The 19,718-nt window shown below is 35.7% G+C and overlaps 1 protein-coding gene and 1 long non-coding RNA gene across 2 annotated transcripts in view; one reads left to right on the forward strand and one right to left on the reverse strand.

The window, feature by feature from the left end:
- The window catches only part of LOC145685753 (coiled-coil domain-containing protein 97), a 39,674-nt gene extending 35,988 nt beyond the window's left edge, over positions 1-3,686 (reverse strand). The window contains exon 1 of the mRNA XM_081758255.1: positions 3,534-3,686. The gene's annotated coding sequence lies outside the window, so the exon portion shown is untranslated. The remainder of the gene's footprint in view (positions 1-3,533) is intronic.
- Positions 1-19,718, forward strand: part of LOC145685755 (uncharacterized) — a 67,236-nt gene that overhangs the window by 3,459 nt on the left and 44,059 nt on the right. The gene's annotated exons all lie outside the window — the stretch shown is intronic.

The following is a 19,718-nucleotide window of genomic DNA, read 5'->3' on the forward strand; positions in this document are numbered from 1 at the left end:
GTTGCATCAGTAGTATGTACTAGAAGCAAGTTCATTCAGCAACTTGTATGTAGGATACAAATACGGTCTTACCTTGCCATGCTCCCAAGTTACACGTGAAAGATCATTTTCAAAACTTCACCTGATTAAAACAAAACTGCGCTCTTTACTCAAAAAGGACTTGCTAGAAACGCTTTTGCTTCTTACTGTTGAATACAACATTTTATATATATATATATATATATATATATTGCACCGGGAACTGATTATAGAAGAGCTCTGATGTGTATGTGAATAAATTATTGGTAAAAAGCAGACGTGAGGAATCAATTATGGAAAATATAAAAAAGTTTCGTTATTATCGTTAAGCTTATTGTCAGATTTCTTTCTTCGTATTCTAAACAATGTTTTGGTTAAAAATATTTCGTTTTTACACATACTTGCATATGTGATCTGGAAAATTCTAATAGATATAGGGAAAACTGTTGTTTTGTTTTGTATCCTGAACATCAAAAAAGTGGTATTTGAAAAAATGTATTTCTGTCTTCGGTTATTTATGTTGCTACTACAAGTAAACGTTACATTTGTCGAACTAAAATAATTATTGTCTGTCCGTCACTTGAAAGTAGTAGAAATTAAATTACTTTATGGGAAAAACAATGAGCTATCACGTGAGTTTTTTTGTTGACTGACCTCATTAACAACTATTGACTCTATAATTTGTATTTCATAATCAAAACACGGGATATTTTCGCGTTCCGGCAAACATTTTAGTGTTCCTTTCCGTTTAGGACACCGGGAAAGAACTCAGAGAAAAACACGATCCCGTATTTTACGGGATGTATACGACTCCTATCGTGGGGCCCCTAAACTGCTCTGTTCAGCCAGGATCCCGGCGGACCCAGTCTGACACTGCACTACAGCTCTCTCATTCAGTCCAACACTACTGAGCTTCACATAAGGGCTCCACACGTACCTAGATCAACCTAACGTATATTTTGTGCCATTAATGAGTGGGCAACTTCTGTGAAAAATTGACCATATTTAGTCATTTGTTTATAAAAGAAAGCCAACTATCTTTCTTTCTGTTTTTCAGCCATGCTAGTGTAAGAGATCGAGGAAGTCAACACAGACAATTCTGCAATTTTATCTGGTATATCTTTGGAACTGGGGGCCAGAATATTTTACTTAAATACCGTGCTTTCTTGCTATATTTTCTGTATTTTTATGATGGTTTAGGTAGGTTAGGATATTTGGTTTTGGGAGACCAAAATTCTTTGCTTAAAATTCGTACTTTCATCCTATATCTTCTGTGTTTTTGATGGTTTACGTTAGTTAGGTTAGTACTTAGTAATTACACTTAAGTAACATCAACTCATCTCTCCTGTAAACATAGTGATTTTACCTGATTCCCCCCAGTTCCAAAATTAACCCTTTTATCTTGACATCAACTGTGCAAAATAGAAAAAATAGGAACAGATTTGTGTTCCATAAATGTAATGTGAGACGTCGCAAGATCCAATAAAACGAAAAATGAAAATACGGACTCATTATTTTTGTGATGTTACAATTTCACAAGCGAAATGACGAGATCGTTTTGGGCATTTGTACCGTATTGCCGGACCACTTTGAAAAATAAAAAAAGCACCAAAGTATATTGCATTCGGTTATATTTTGTTGATTACATTAAGTTACGTTAGATTGCGTTACATTAGGCATGCAGTATTACGTTAATACGGATCCATAGTATAAGTATTTGTAGTAGTAGAAGCAGTAAAGTAAAGCAGGGTTGGCAACATGGTTTTTATTGAAAAAAAAAAACAGGTTTTTTGGTTTAAACCCGGTTTTTTTGGTTTAAACCAGGTTTCTTTGATTTAAATAATTTGCTCTATGTATTTACATCACATATAGACAGAAATAAGTTTGTTTCGCCTTGGTGTTATTATACAACAATCGGGTTACGCTGAAAAGGGTTACATAAGCTTCCAAACCGCTTCTAGGCTTACATCCGAGAGAAATTGTCCTCTATTTGAAATCGAAACCAGGATTAACTGGCGATACGTCTGGCGACTCACTCACGAAGGACTCCTGATAAAAATACATCGTACTGATCTTTACATACTTGTTAATATAATTGTCAAGAGCCATTTCAGAAGGACAAAATAAATAAATAAATAAATAAACAGTTGCACAAGTGAAACCATTATACAGAATTACGTATGGACAATTTCAAAATACTGCAGAGTACAGAAGAACTAATTTAGTACAAGTTAGTTTACTACGACTTTTATTAGTCCAAGTTAAAGAAATACAATGACTTAATTTTCATATCAGTAAGAAAAGTGAATAGAGATACGAATTATTTGAAATCACTTTGGTCCTGACCAATTTATACATAAACAGATACCAAAGATACTTCTGATTTCAATAAATGCCTCTGGTGGGATTTTGCATGACCCTCTCCCCCCCCCCAAAAAAAATAAATACGGCACTTCAATGTATTTTATCAACAGTAAATATTATTAAAACGAAACAATATTTAGAATTTTTCTTTTGATTGCAATTGCATAACAATAACAAACTATTAAAAAAATCATAAAAGAAACATTCATAAAGTTATAAAAAGAACAAAAGTTGCTTTTGTAGCATAATCTCTTTGAGTACTGAATGGGGAATTTAGGTCTGAATATAATACGAAACGGGACTGAAATGTGATAATCCACAAATGTGTGTTCATCAACATTTTACGAACACTTACACTTTTACGAACATCATTTTTCGTTTTTTGGTTTAAATTTTTTTTTTTCTTGAAAAAACCAGCTGGTTACCAGCCAACCCTGAAAGGTAGTAATAGTAGGAACGGGTTAGAAGCTTGGCAGGGGTTGGTTGGGTTCTGTTCTCGACATAAAATGGGCAAATTAAAGACTTGCCATTTTTTTCTGTGCATTTTACAATTTCTGGATCCGTATAGTAAAGCAAGTGTACCTCTACGCGAAATAATCCATCCACCTCCACATACAGTGCCGCTAAATGCATCAAAAACAATCAACAAATACTACCACTTTCTTAACTTTTACTATTCCCCTTACCTGTCTTGTATTCACTCTTCCTCACACACAAATAAATTCTCCAATTGACCCGGTAAATTTCCTAAAATTGGTCCGGCTACGGCACCTAACCCTAGTTTTGGAACTGGGAGGCCAAAATCAGGTAAAATCACTATGTTTACAGGAGAAATGAGTCGACGTTACGTAGGGTTAATTACTAACTTAATCTAACCTAGCTTAGCCTAAACCATCAAAAAGAAAGAAAACAGCAAGAAAGTACGAAATTTAAGCAAAATATTCTGGCTCCCAAATCCAAAACTATGCCGAAATGACAAAGCAAACTAAACCAGGTTACATGCTTACAAACGTTTAAAATATACCAAGTGCTAAAATAATATAAACAAAACAGCACAAGTATTGATGTTTACATTCAACGTGCTATATTATTATGATTATTTTGCTAAGACTTATTAAACTAGAACCTTATTTTTTATAACTATAACGTACGTCACAAATAAAGTATTCCTATAGCTTTTTATGTAAACATATTCGTATATAAATAAATTAATCTGCAACAACTTTCATCACTAATGTCCATTTTCCAGGTAAATCGATTGTCACTTGTTGTAGCTATCAGTGATAGCAGAAACAGTCACTGAATTTTTAGTTTTCAGAAATCAAATCACTACATTCGCGTCGAGATCACGTAAAAGAATGTGGTGTCAATCCGAAGCGGTTTGCGTCAACGCAGCACAAATTTTGCGTTTCGGTTTGCCGTTAATGGGCATAGCAGCTATAATTACTTTTCACACTTCTTGAGTAACGTTACGATTCCGAATATTTGCGTAGACCGATACAAAATGAGGGCAATACAACCTACGAATTTATGAACGTTTACATAATAAGAAATAAATTGTTACCTGCACATTGATAATATCAGAGCTATTGTGTAATGACAATCAATAAATTAAAAAAAAACACTCGACTTTTATGCTAATATCCTGCAATACTTCCTTGCACAGTTTCCACTGGTACGATCAAACAGATCATACATGACTGTAGTGTGTGTGTGTTTATATATATATATATATCAGAGCCGTGCCGTGGAAAATCAACGCCCGGAGCGAAAGTATACGACAGCGCCCCCATACATATATTCCAAGCAATTTTTCCTATCTTTTTTTCCTTTTTTCTCCCGAATTTTTCGCCCCCTTATTTCGGCGCCCGTGGCAGTCGCCCCGCTCGCCCTCCCCACGGCCTTTATATATAAACTAGTTATAAGGCTCAAAATCTTGTAATCTATTATACTTTACACTTTTATTAAGTTTAATTGCACATGAAGGAAGGGGGGTTGCTGTCATGATTCATCGGGAATGTTGGAACTGAAGAGAGAGATATTGTGAGCAAGCAGCAAGTAGCAAGAGCATTAAGGTGCCGATGTTAAGAGCGTCGATATTTACAGCCACTGTTAGATATGGTTTCGTGAGCTTACTAAACAGTTTTTAAAACTATATCAGTTCTTATACTAATTCAATTTACACTGTACACGGCCTTTGGAAAATGTTCCCATGTATTTCTGCTAATTTAACCCGAACTTGAGCTAGACTACGTATTTAAGCCATAACGTATTTCACAAGGGTTTTCCAGGCGAGAATGTTTAAATAGTAGGTTTAATCAAAATATTGTTTCATGTGTTCTTACGTAGTAGTTGACAGAAACAATTGGGTGAGCCCTGGACATGGTGGCTCAGTGATAGAGCATTTACCTCTGCTGTGTGGAGTCCCTGGTTATATACTCGGTTAAGTAAGTTTGTAATGGACAACATCGTGTCTGTGGGTTTTCTCGGGGTACTACCGTTTCCTCCTACTTTTCATTCCACCAATTCTTCCATTATCATTCAATTGCCTTAATCGTAAGCAAGCCCGTATCCACGGGGGGGGGCAAGGGGGCCACCCCCTAAACTTTGGCTGGCCCCCATAAAATTTCACGGTAGGCCTGCAAATGAACTATAATATGGTGATGAAGAATATAATATTTGGGTCGAGCCCCCCCTAACTTCTACCGCCCCCCCTAAATTTTTGGGTTGGCTACGGGCCTGATCGTAAGTTTCCCTTAGCCTAAAAGTCATAATCATGGGATGTTAAACTGAAAGATTTCATTTCATTTAATCTTTTACTCGATCTTATATAATGAGATTTTGATGAATTTTTAACCTGTATCTATTACCCTGAATTTTAACCTGTATCTATTATAAAGGAAATCTAATGATTTTAATTTTTCATTAATTATAATGAGATTCAAGTAAGTTTTATCTTTATACAGATGGTTATCAAAACAAAATAAACACTTGAAGTTGAAACAAGTCAGATCTCTGGGTTGGCAGTGACCGCAGCGCCGGGCTGTTGAAACTCCGTACTACGTGAGGAGCAGTAGACCGGTAACGTGTGCAGTGAACTGAGCAGACGATGATACGTAAAATGAGCATCCTCTTTGATTTCCAAAGAAAGCAAATTCTTGGCGCTCGGTATTGTGATTCGAGCATGACGAAAGTGATAAGTGTATTGGGCAAAGAATAGTGTCCAAGGGGATGCCTACAATACCCGCGGCAAAATCATATCGGCGAAAAGAAACAGCGATCGGCTGAAAACTCTAAATGACAAGTTTCGCTCAGCTTTAGAGCGAATTGTCACTCAGAACCGTCGTGTAAGGTGTAACTGTGGTGCAAGTGACAGAGGAACTCACGGAACACGACCCACAACCTGTGTCAATACTCACAGTCCAACGCGAGTTAAATGACATGGGCATATGGTGTCGAGTATGGATTGCCTGGGGAAATCACTTATCATAAACCATAATGCTTTAGCACGATTACAATGGTACCGCGAATATGCAACATGCACCGCTCAGAACTGTAAATAAATGATATGAATCATAATCTCTTAAGTTGTAATTTTACGGATGTTTCTATAATTGTGATAACTATCTGTATATTATAATGGGATTCCGCGAGTTTATCTATCTATTATAATGAGATTTTAGAGGTATATTATTTTATTTATTATAATGGGATTCTGGTGAGTGTTTAACACTTATCTATCATAATGAGATTCTAGTGAATTTTTATACCTTATCTCTTAGATTGAGATTCTGATTATTTTTAAATCTTTATCCATAATAATGGGTATTTCAGTGAGTTTTAAACAGGGTCCTATATATCATGGGATTAGATGAGTTAATCCCTATGTACGAAAATAGGATTCTGGTGAGTTTTACTCTTATTCTACACCCTGTTTCAAAAAGAATATACGTATTACGAATAATTATTTTGTCCAAAGTATCGATCGCTGCACCTCGGCTCGGCTATTGGAGAAACGAATTCTTAGTCTAGTTTATATTATAGCCGCTAGATGTCAGTTGTCTTCTGGTTTGCTTGATAACCATCATATGTTTAGAATGGCTACTCCGCAGCAGAAATCAGTTTGTGTTCTAGAGTTTGCGAAGTGCAATTCCGTGATTACAGTGCAAAGACGTTTTAGGTTGAGGTACCAAATTGATCCTCCGAATGGGTGGAACATTCATTCGCAGATGGTATCGACAGTTTGTAGATACAGGATGTGTATGTAAAGGAAAGAGTTCTGGCCGCCCTCGTGTTCCTCAAGAAAATGTTGCACGAATTCAAACTGCTTTCCAACGTAGTCCTTGAAAATCAACTCGTCGTGCCAGTCAGGAGTTACAAGTGCCGACAACAACAATTTGGCGTGTTTTGAGACGTCGGTTGGTTATGAAGCCGTACAGGTTACAGCTGTTACAAGCTCTGCGTCCTGATGACAAACGCAAACGTCTGGCATTTTGTAACGAGATTCTGCATGCTATTGATAATGCTAACACTTTTGCACAACGCATCGTGTTCAGTGATGAAGCGACTTTCCGTGTTAGTAATCAAGTAAACAAACAAAATGTTCGAATTTGGGGCCTACAGAACCCACATGCAGTCATTGAATATGTACGAGATTCGCCCAAAGTCAATGTGTTTTGTGCGATATCCCGATCACCTGTTTACGGCCCATTCTTCTTTAATGGAAACACGGTTAACAGTCAGCAGTATCTCGCTATGTTACAAAACTGGTTGTTTCAAAGACTGCACAAAGACAACTTCATTTTTCAACAAGACGAGTCACCCCCTCACTGGAGTCGCCAAGTGCGTGAATATCTGAATGAAACTCTACCGAACCGTTGGATGGGTCGTCAAGGAGCTGGCGACTTAGTATGTCTCAGCTGACCTCCACGGTCACCGGATTTGTACCCTGTGACTTCTTCCTGTGGGGTTTCGTTAAAGACAAAGTTTGTATACCACCATTTCCACAGAACCTGTAAGAGTTGAAGAACCGGATCCGTACTGCCATAACATCAGTGACGCAGGACATGCTTGCCGAATATGGGAGGAATTTGAGTATCGATGTGATATTGTTCGTGTCGCTGATGGAGGACATATTGAACATCTGTAATTTGAACTTTGAACTGTAATTTGTACTTGAGAGGTTCGTAAATATGTGTGTAAAATTTCATATTCGTATGTCTTAAAGTTTAATAAATATATGCATTCGAAATCCGTATATTCTTTTTGAAACAAGGTGTATTATAATAGAATTCTGCTAAGTTTTTATATATTATAATTAAGTATTAAAATGAGATCCTCATAGGTTTAAATATTTAAGTATTATTGTGGTATCGTAGTGAGTTTTAATCTTTGACGATTACAGTGGAATTCTAGTGGGTTTTAACCCTTTGGGGATCCCATGGTACAATTTGTACCATACAGGGTGTTTCATGGTACATTGCGTTATAACTCTTCTATTTGAGCTTTTTAGTCCGTTTTTTTTTTCAAGTCCAGAGGCATTGCAGAAGACATTACGGATGGTTTCACACCTTCCTGTGTCGAGACATAGGAGTTGATGACGTCATAAGTCTAAAATTTATATTTTCGTGTAATACTTTTTTTGGGGGGTTATGTAATGTATTTTTGGCGGGCTTATTTTTGCACGTAGAAATTGAAATTTTGCACACACATGCAGTCCATCGAGTAGTATTTACCAGATTTTTTTTTTCAGATTTCTGCGTTAAAACAGGGGGGATCCAGAGGGTCAAAAAGTTGAAAAAGGGATATTTTTAAACAAAAATCCCGTTTTTCCTCATTTTCCCGCCTTAGATACATGATGGAGACAAGTGAATGGTACCGCCTGAAAGTTAGTTCTATTCTGAAGAGAATGATGTGCGACACATGGCCCTAGGTTAATTAGGGAAGTGTCAGGGAATTTTTATCAAAATATACTTCTCTATAGAGGAATTTTGGACATTTTCGGTACTATTTTTGTGCTGGCTTATTTTTGCACCTAGAAGATTGAAATTGTGCACAAACATTCAGTCCACCGAGTAGTATTTACCAAATTCTTTTTCAGATTTCTGCGTTAAAACAGGGGGTACAGAGGGGCTAAACTTTGAAAAAGGGAAATGTTTACCAAAAAATCCCTTTCACGGGATTTTCCCGCCTTAGATACATAATGGGGACAAGTGAATGGTACCACCTGAAAGGCAGTTCTATTCTGAAGAGAATGATGGGCGAAACATGACCCTAGGGTAATTAAGAATGTCTCAGGGAATGTTTAAAAATTTCTCTCTGTATACGGGAATATGGGACATTGTTGGTATATATTTTTTTTTTTTTTTGGCGAGCTTACTTTTGCACCTGGAAAATTGGAATTGTGCATAAACATTCAGCCCACCGAGTAGTATTTACCAGATTTTTTTCAGATCTCTGCGTTAAAACAGGGGGGTCCAGGGGGGCTAAAAGTTGAAAAAAGGATATTTAGAACCAAAAATCCCGTTTTTCCTCATTTTCCCGCCTTAGATACATGATGTAGACACGTGAGTCATACCGCCTGAAAGGCAGTTCTATTCTGAAGAGGATGATGGGCGAAACATGACCCTAGGGTAATTAGGGATGTCTCAGGAAATTTTTTACCTGAGATCATGGTGTTTGACGGTAATTTGGGGCATGGTGGGGATTCCTGATAAAATTTTTCCCGCCCTCGGTATTCAAGATAGAAACTTGAAATTTGGCACACACATTCAGTATACCAAGTACTATTTATCAGATGTTTTTAGATGGCTACGTTCACACAGGGTCGCTCAAGGGGGTCCTAAATTGCGAGAAAAAATTTCCCTCCGAAATTTTCCCTTTGACACCATTTTTCCCGCTCCTGGTATATGGTATGAGCATGCAAGTGGTATCATTTGAAAGCTAGCTCCATTCTAAAGAGAATGAGGTATGAACCATGATCCTAGGATAAATAGTGACGATGCAGTAGCTGCTTGACTGAAAGTCTAAAAAATAGCCCAAAAACCCCGGATCTCTTAAGGGTTAATGCTTAACTAGTGCAGGAGATTGAGCCAGTACTGTACAGTTTCCAGTGCCGGATGAAAGAGGTTGTGCCAATTGAGCGCTAGATAGTAGCTGGTTTCATTCATGCACTTTTAGAGAATTATGAAACACGCCCGTATTTTAAGTCAATTGCATTTCTCGTGCATGCCGTTAGGGAGTAGCTTATTGTAGAGTGCATATTCCTTCATGTTGATACTCCGTAGATAAGTTTACCAGTCTTCATTTGTTTTCATCAGGTAAGATAAACTTACCCGTTATGATTTTGGATAACTATTTAGTCATTTCTCTTTAGAACATATCATGTGGTCCCAATACCGTACGCCTGCTGTGTTCCCAGTACTGGCCAGAAGGAATTAAATCATTGCAGCCATGTAAAAGCAATGTCCATATCCAGAGATATCTTACAAAGATGGTTGCAAGAAGAATTGAAAATTGGGATGAAGAAAGAACGACAAACGCAAGAACATGCAGTTTTAGAGAAGCTTCTAATATGATTTTGCTATACCCAAATTTACTTTACAAGACTCTGTGTGTGTTCTATACAAATAAGCTATCACCGTTCAGATTTAGAAGAAGTTTCCATAATGCATTTGAAACTTAACTCAGTCAATATCTGAAATATCCAGGCCCGTGCTGGGACACCGGGACATGTCCCGGTGCGCCCACTGAAACATCACAGCATAAATAAAGGTACAAGTTTTTAGTAATAAATTCTTACAGTTTTATTGGTAAAGAACCCGTGAAAGATGCAGTGCGCTCTTTACATTAGGCACCCTTGCGAAACCACGTCAAAAATGAACGATTTTATTTATTCTTCTGTATATCGCAGTTCTGTACTATAAATACATACAGTTACTGTTGGTAATGAACTCGTGAAAGGTACAGTGCGCCCCTTACATAAGGTGCCCTGCGAAACATCACATTATCGATAAGTGGTTTTAGTTGTTCTGTATACCAGCTTTGTATAAGAAATTTAAATAGTGGCTGTTAATAAAGAACTTATGAAGGTTACAAGACGCCCTTTACGTAAGGTGCCCTGCAAAATATCACATTACAGAATTTTTTCTTTGTAAATTTATTCTTCTGTATTCCAGTTTTGTATTATAAATTCATACAGTTGTTATTAGCAGAGAACAGGTAAAGATTATAGTCACTTACAAAAATACGCATTTTTACAGCATCGAAGCTTACACAGTCATAATATTCATCCACATATCCCCACATACTGATTGTTAATGTGTATTTTAAAGCAGTGTTCGGGTAATCAGTGCCTATTATATTTCTAAAAAATAGCGATATTATTTTCCGTGAAATATGGTTTTCCTATCACCAAGGCATGGCGCCTCTCAGATTACGAATCGAGAAGAAGACCTCTGTGTATATATAGGTTAGCTGCGAATATACTAAATAAGCAATCGCGAACAGAGAAGTGGTGGTCCTCCAGCTTGGGGATTTGGCTAACAACCTCATCCTTAAAAAAAAAAAAGCTTGTTAGTAGATAGGGGTCACTTGGGGGCGTTTTTTTCCTACTGCGCATGCGCAAACAAACTGCTCCGGTTCCTGTTCCAGTTCCGGTTCCAGTTCCGATTCCTGTTCCGACTCCCTGTTCCATTACCGACCTGTTCCGGTTCCTCCGGAGCAGATATTACATAAGATTCGTTCCCTTTTATGAGCACTTTACGAACACATAGCAGATTGATAACACATAGCAGGGGTGTACTCGTTCCCTTTTATGAGCACTTTGAACATAGCAGATTGATAACACAGCAGAGCATGGAGACTACGAACACATAGCAGAGCAGATATCTCGTTCCAACCCTTATTTTAACATAGCCGAAATTACACTGAGACTACGAACACATAGCAAAGCACATATTACATAAGATTCATTCCCTTTATGAACACTTTACGAACACATAGCAGATCGATAACACATAAGACTATATAACATAGCAGGGGTGTACTCGTTTTCCACCCCTTATTTAAACATAGCAGAAATTACATAAGACTATGTAACATAGCAAAGAATAATGGGGTGTAGTCGTTCCCTTTATCACGTGATCGTCCTCCATTTTGTATTCAAGATGGAGACCAAATTTTTGACCTACTGCGCATATGTGCAAAACTGTTCCGATTCCGCCGGAGCAGATTATGGCACCATAATAGAGCAGAGATTAACAAAATAACAAAACACACACACACACACACACACAGCAGACCGCAGACTGTTCCAGTTCAGGAGCAGATTACGGCTATGCGCAGAAACATAAAATAAGACATAACACCCCCGTTCTCTTTTACGAGAATAAAAAAATAACAACACACACACACACACTTGATTGCTTATGCGCAGTAAAATTAAATTTCCAATTAATTGCACATTGCACGCATGCGCAGAAAAAATACAGTCACATAACAAACTGTTCCAGTTGCAGTGCCAGTTCCGGTTCAGGAGCCGATTACGCAACTGTTTCGATTCATGTTACGACTCCCCCGAAGCAGACTATGACCTATTTTTCATCCCCTAAATAACATAGTATACACACACACACACTTGGTTGCGTATGCCAAATCCGATTTAGTACAAATAACACGCATGCGCAGAAACATTTACATTTCCGATTGGGGGTTGCCGACCATGCTGATTACGAATACCACACTTCTTTTACCTGGGTCTTATAGTTTATGTGGGATACGTCGTTTGTATGACACTTAAAACCTAATAACTCAAAAACTGAGCCACATATTGAGGTCGTGTTTCCACATTTAGTAATTGGTCATCAACTACTACAAGTTCCAAAATAATGACCATCGAGGTCAAAGGTCAACATACTTAAAACCTAATAACTCGAAAACGGAGCCAAATATTGAGATGCTGTTTCCAAATCTAGTAATTGGTCATCAGGTACTACAAGTTCCAAACTACTGACCATCGAGGTCAAAGGTCAAACTCAAAAACAAAACAACATATCGAGGTGCTGTTTCCACATTTAGTATTTGGTCATCAACTAGTACAAGTTCCAAAATAATGACCATCGAGGTCAAAGGTCAAAATTCGAAAACGGAGCCACATACTCAGGTGCTGTTTCCATATTTAGCAATTGGTCATCCGGTACCACAAGTTCCAAAATAATGCCCATCGAGGTCAAAGATCAACATACTTAAAACCTAATTACTCGAAAATGGACCCACATATTGAGGTGCTGTTTCCACATTTAGCAATTGGTCATCAGGTACTACAAGTTCCAAAATAATGCCCATCGAGGTCAAAGGTCAAAACTCGAAAACGGAGCCACATACTCAGGTGCTGTTTCCACATTGAGTAATAGGTCATCAGGTACCACAAGTTCCAAAATAGTGGCCATCGAGGTCAAAGGTCAACATACTTAAAACCTAATAACTCTTAAATGGATCCACATATTGAGGTGCTGTTTCCACACCTAGTAATTGGTCATCAGGTACTACATGTCCGAAAATTAGTGGTCATCGAGGTCAAAGGTCAAAATACATAAAACCTAATATCTGGAAAACGGAGCCACATACTCAGGTGCTGTTTCCACATTGAGTAATAGGTCATCAGGTACTACAAGTTCCAAAATCATGACCATCGAGGTCAAAGGTCAACATACTTAAAACCTAATAACTCTTAAATGGATCCACATATTGAGGTGCTGTTTTCAAATCTAGTAACTGGTCATCAACTACTACAAGTTCCAAAATCATGATCATCGAGGTCAAAGGTCAACATACTTAAAACCTAATAACACGAAAACTGCGCCAAATATCGAAGTGGTGTTTCCACATCTAGTAATTGGTCATCAGGTACTACATGTTCCAAAATAATGATCATCGAGGTCAAAGGTCAACGTACTTAAAACCTAATAACACGAAAACTGAGCCACATATTGAGATGCTGTTTCCACATTTAGTAATTGGTCATCAACCACTGCAAGTTCCAAAAATAATGAACGCCCAATGAACCAATGAACGCGAATAACTCTTAAACAGAGCAACATTTTGAGGTGTTGTTTCCAAATCTAGTAATACGTCATCAACTAGTACAAGTTCCAAAATAATGACCATCGAGGTCAAAGGTCAAAACTCGAAAACGGAGCCAAATATCGAAGTGGTGTTTCCACATTTAGTAATTGGTCATCAGGTACTATATGTTCCAAAATAATGATCATCGAGGTCAAAGATCAAGAAACCACATATTGAGATAACGTTTCCTCATTTAGTAAATTTGTGTGATCTATTCAATTTTGTACAAAGCAGAAAAAAAGTGAAGAAGGAATAAATTTGAGAACATAATTTTAACTGGCGCAGAATTTCTGTACCTTTTTGGGCTATTCAAAAGAAAGCAAAGATATGCCATATTAACTAGCTGAGAATTATTTAAGCAAAACGAAGAAAGCGAACATGGGCCATTTTACTCAAATTTGGATGGAGTATTTATATTTGTATGAACCAGAAAAAATTAAGAAGGTCCGTTTTGACTAGTTCAATATTTCTGTACAATTTTGTACTATCTAAATAATCACAAGAAAATCAAAGAAGGGTCATTTTAACTAGATCAGCATTTTATACCTTTTTGTGCTATTTAAATAATAGAGGCAACAAATTTCAGTGGTCTATTTTATTTTTGTACCAATCAGAAGAAAAGCAAAGATATGCCATTCTCAGACTTTTATACCATTTTGTACTACTCCAATAAACGAAGGAATACCAACCAGAAAAAAAGAAGTGAAGATCAGGTGGATTATTTTCTTTTGTACCAACCGGAAAAGAGAAGAAGAGCTATTTTAACTAGCTCATTATGTACTGTTTAAACAAACGAAAATTGAGCATGATGTAACTTTTGAACTACTGAAATGTTCTATTTTTGTATCAATTAGAAAAAACCGAAGAAGGGCCATTTTAACAAGTTCATAATTTCGATGTTCTACTTTTTATACCAACGAGAAAAAATGAACTAGCTGAATATACGAAATAATAAATTTAAGTGACCTATTCAATTTTGTACCCTTGAGAAATGTCATTTTTAACTGGCTTAGAATTTTACTACTCAAATAAACAATGGAGTATTTAGTTTTGCACCATTTTGGAGTATTCAAATAAACAAAGGACTTATAATTTGTATCAAATCTAAAAAGGGTCATTTTAACTAGCTGAGTATTTTATACCATTTTTTTATTATTTCAACAAACAAAGGAAAAAGCAAAAAAAGGACCATTTTATATCATTTTAAACTAATCTAATAAACAAAGGCATAAATATGAGTGAGCTATTTTTGTAGCAACCAGAGGATCATTTTATACCATTTTGTATTACTCAAATAAACGAAAGAACAAAATTGTACTCACCAGAAAAAGCGAAGAAGGTACCTTTGTACTAGCCCAACGAACGAAAGAACAAATTTGGTTGTTCTACTTTCCATTTTAGCTAGCTGAGTATTTTATACCATTTTGTACTGCTCAAATAAACGAAAGAAAAAGCGAAAAAAGACCAATTTAACTAGCTCAGAATTTATATACGTTTTGTACTACTCCAATAAACGAAGGAATAGAGTATTTAGTTTTGTACCAAGCAAAATAAGAAAAAGAAGTGAAGAAGGAATAAAATTTAGATGGACTATTTTCTTATGTACCAACAAAAATGGAGCAAATTTGAGTGGCATATATACTTTTGTACCAACGACAAAAGAAGAAACCGAAGGAGTACCTATTCAGTTTTGTACTAAGCGGAAAAAATTGCATAAAAAAGCGAAGAAGGTAAAATTTAAATAGGTCAGTATTTATGTACATTTTGTACTACTAAAATAAACGAAGGAATAAAATTGGATGTTCTACTTTTTATACTAATCAGAAAAAACGGAGAAGGGTCATTTTATTTAATTTTGTAGTACTCAAATATACAAAGGTATAAATCTGTGTGACCCATTGAGTTTTGTACTAAGCAGAAAATTTGTTGGTTCAAATAAAGAAACCTATTCAGATTTGCCGGCTTATTAAAAGCGAATAAATTTCTGTTCTACCTTTTGTGCTCTACAAATAAACGAAGGAAAAGCAAAGAGAGACCATTTTATGTGCCTTTTGTAACGAAGAAACAAATTTGAGTGGTCATTTTAACTAATCCTGCTGCGAGTAGATCAACAGTATGGCATTAACGTAAAACGAAAGAAACGAATTGCGACTTTCATTTTCGAATACATATGGATTAGAGCAGACTTAAGAGGACCAAGCATTATTTTAAACTCGTATTCTAGCCAACAATTAGAAACCCACTAGTAGGGCATCGATTTATCGTTTGCAGTAAACCTGTTATGCTTTGGAAAACAAAATCCATATTGGAGTATAACTTTAAAAACATACTCTTATGACCACCTTTTATACAACAAACAAGCTTCTTAGCCTCACTCCAGAAATTAGAAAAGAAATTCTTTCTTCTACGGTCTTTGGTATGCATTTTAGACCAAGAGCAGCAAGATTAATATTTGTATTTTCCCCTGCTGGATAGAAATTCGATTCTCTCGATCTTCTGTTTTATCCGGCAACTTTACTTGGAAATTATCCCAATAAGCATCTGTTAAATTTATCACATCTTAGAAATCGGAGCATCTGTAAAATATTCTTTGGTGTGTAAAATTGGATCCACTCATCGGTATAGTAGTTAAAGATAATTGCTTCCAATCTCGTAATACCCTGTAAACGCTTGTCTGAACAATGAACCAAATTTGCCAAATAAATTTGTTGTAAATTTTAATGGAAGAATTACCTGTATTCTATCTAAGACAATTTACACCCACGGAATCATCATTGTTTCAAATAGTGTTAATAGGCTTGTCCTTCCATTTAAAAATTAAAATACCTGCAAAATCATGTGTAATGTTCTGTTTGTAGATGTTCTGAAATTTTTCTATTTGCACATCTGCTAATTCCATCCTAGTACTTCTTACTTATATCTCCCAAATACTTTTGCACAATTTGTTGTACACCTCTTCCCCATTTAATTTAACCTTAAATCTGAGAAAGTAGATGGTATAAATGTGTTAAAAGAACTACAAGCTTCCTTCTTAACTTTTTGTCCTTCGCAACATAATTCCCAAGTACATTGTCGCAGAACGGTGGTGCAATTGGTTCACCACTAGCAAATTGTTATCAGGTAAGTTTTATCTCAGAGATCATTATTGCTGGTAGACTAGAAATTGTACACTACAATACACATTTAAAACTCTTGTGCAATGTAACCTATTTAAAAAGTTTTAATGAACTTGTAAAACCTACTCTCATTCGAAAAATAAACTGCACTACTACAGACTGTTTTTTATAAGTACAGTGCAATATCACTATTACACAATGTATCGTTCTTGTAAAACCTACTATTAATCGGGGAATTATTGTTATCGAAGTATAATGTAATACCACCAAAATTCTCTTAAGTCTACTCCAAATAAGCATAAGGAGAAAGTAGTATTTTTTGCCGTAATGGATTATTCTGTATGTATAGCTTTATTGTGAGAAAAAAACATTTGTTATTCTTTTTCACAAAGTTTCCAAATACTGCGAGGTCCAGCAGATACGTATCAGGAGATATAGAAAAAAGGTCAGTTTTACAGTGAGGCTAAGAAGCTTGTTTGTTGTATAAAAGGTGGTCATAAGAGTATGTTTTTAAAGTTATACTCCAATATGGATTTTGTTTTCCAAAGCATAACAGGTTTACTGCAAACGATAAATCGATGCCCTACTAGTGGGTTTCTAATTGTTGGCTAGAATACGAGTTTAAAATAATGCTTGGTCCTCTTAAGTCTGCTCTAATCCATATGTATTCGAAAATGAAAGTCGCAATTCGTTTCTTTCGTTTTACGTTAATGCCATACTGTTGATCTACTCGCAGCAGGATTAGTTAAAATGAACCTCCTTCAAATTTGTTTCTTCGTTACAAAAGGCACATAAAATGGTCTCTCTTTGCTTTCCCTTCGTTTATTTGTAGAGCACAAAAGGTAGAACAGAAATTTATTCGCTTTTAATAAGCCGGCAAATCTGAATAGGTTTCTTTATTTGAACCAGCAAATTTTCTGCTTAGTACAAAACTCAATGGGTCACACAGATTTATACCTTTGTATATTTGAGTACTACAAAATTAAATAAAATGACCCTTCTCCGTTTTTTCTGATTAGTATAAAAAGTAGAACATCCAATTTTATTCCTTCGTTTATTTTAGTAGTACAAAATGTACATAAATACTGACCTATTTAAATTTTACCTTCTTCGCTTTTTTGTGCAATTTTTTTCCGCTTAGTACAAAACTGAATAGGTACTCCTTCGGTTTCTTCTTTTGTCGTTGGTACAAAAGTATATATGCCACTCAAATTTGCTCCATTTTTGTTGGTACATAAGAAAATAGTCCATCTAAATTTTATTCCTTCTTCACTTCTTTTTCTTATTTTGCTTGGTACAAAACTAAATACTCTATTCCTTCGTTTATTGGAGTAGTACAAAACGTATATAAATTCTGAGCTAGTTAAATTGGTCTTTTTTCGCTTTTTCTTTCGTTTATTTGAGCAGTACAAAATGGTATAAAATACTCAGCTAGCTAAAATGGAAAGTAGAACAACCAAATTTGTTCTTTCGTTCGTTGGGCTAGTACAAAGGTACCTTCTTCGCTTTTTCTGGTGAGTACAATTTTGTTCTTTCGTTTATTTGAGTAATACAAAATGGTATAAAATGATCCTCTGGTTGCTACAAAAATAGCTCACTCATATTTATGCCTTTGTTTATTAGATTAGTTTAAAATGATATAAAATGGTCCTTTTTTTGCTTTTTCCTTTGTTTGTTGAAATAATAAAAAAATGGTATAAAATACTCAGCTAGTTAAAATGACCCTTTTTAGATTTGACACAAATTATAAGTCCTTTGTTTATTTGAATACTCCAAAATGGTGCAAAACTAAATACTCCATTGTTTATTTGAGTAGTAAAATTCTAAGCCAATTAAAAATGACATTTCTCAAGGGTACAAAATTGAATAGGTCACTTAAATTTATTATTTCGTATATTCAGCTAGTTCATTTTTTCTCGTTGGTATAAAAAGTAGAACATCGAAGTTATGAACTTGTTAAAATGGCCCTTCTTCGGTTTTTTCTAATTGATACAAAAATAGAACATTTCAGTAGTTCAAAAGTTATATCATGCTCAATTTTCGTTTGTTTAAACAGTACATAATGAGCTAGTTAAAATAGCTCTTCTTCTCTTTTCCGGTTGGTACAAAAGAAAATAATCCACCTGATCTTCACTTCTTTTTTTCTGGTTGGTATTCCTTCGTTTATTGGAGTAGTACAAAATGGTATAAAAGTCTGAGAATGGCATATCTTTGCTTTTCTTCTGATTGGTACAAAAATAAAATAGACCACTGAAATTTGTTGCCTCTATTATTTAAATAGCACAAAAAGGTATAAAATGCTGATCTAGTTAAAATGACCCTTCTTTGATTTTCTTGTGATTATTTAGATAGTACAAAATTGTACAGAAATATTGAACTAGTCAAAACGGACCTTCTTAATTTTTCTGGTTCATACAAATATAAATACTCCATCCAAATTTGAGTAAAATGGCCCATGTTCGCTTTCTTCGTTTTGCTTAAATAATTCTCAGCTAGTTAATATGGCATATCTTTGCTTTCTTTTGAATAGCCCAAAAAGGTACAGAAATTCTGCGCCAGTTAAAATTATGTTCTCAAATTTATTCCTTCTTCACTTTTTTTCTGCTTTGTACAAAATTGAATAGATCACACAAATTTACTAAATGAGGAAACGTTATCTCAATATGTGGTTTCTTGATCTTTGACCTCGATGATCATTATTTTGGAACATATAGTACCTGATGACCAATTACTAAATGTGGAAACACCACTTCGATATTTGGCTCCGTTTTCGAGTTTTGACCTTTGACCTCGATGGTCATTATTTTGGAACTTGTACTAGTTGATGACGTATTACTAGATTTGGAAACAACACCTCAAAACGTTGCTCTGTTTAAGAGTTATTCGCGTTCATTGGTTCATTGGGCGTTCATTATTTTTGGAACTTGCAGTGGTTGATGACCAATTACTAAATGTGGAAACAGCATCTCAATATGTGGCTCAGTTTTCGTGTTATTAGGTTTTAAGTACGTTGACCTTTGACCTCGATGATCATTATTTTGGAACATGTAGTACCTGATGACCAATTACTAGATGAGGAAACACCACTTCGATATT

This window comes from Thermobia domestica, chromosome 5 (assembly GCF_964235325.1).
Source record: "Thermobia domestica chromosome 5, izTheDome1.hap1.1, whole genome shotgun sequence".
In the NCBI taxonomy this organism is placed as follows: domain Eukaryota; kingdom Metazoa; phylum Arthropoda; class Insecta; order Zygentoma; family Lepismatidae; genus Thermobia; species Thermobia domestica.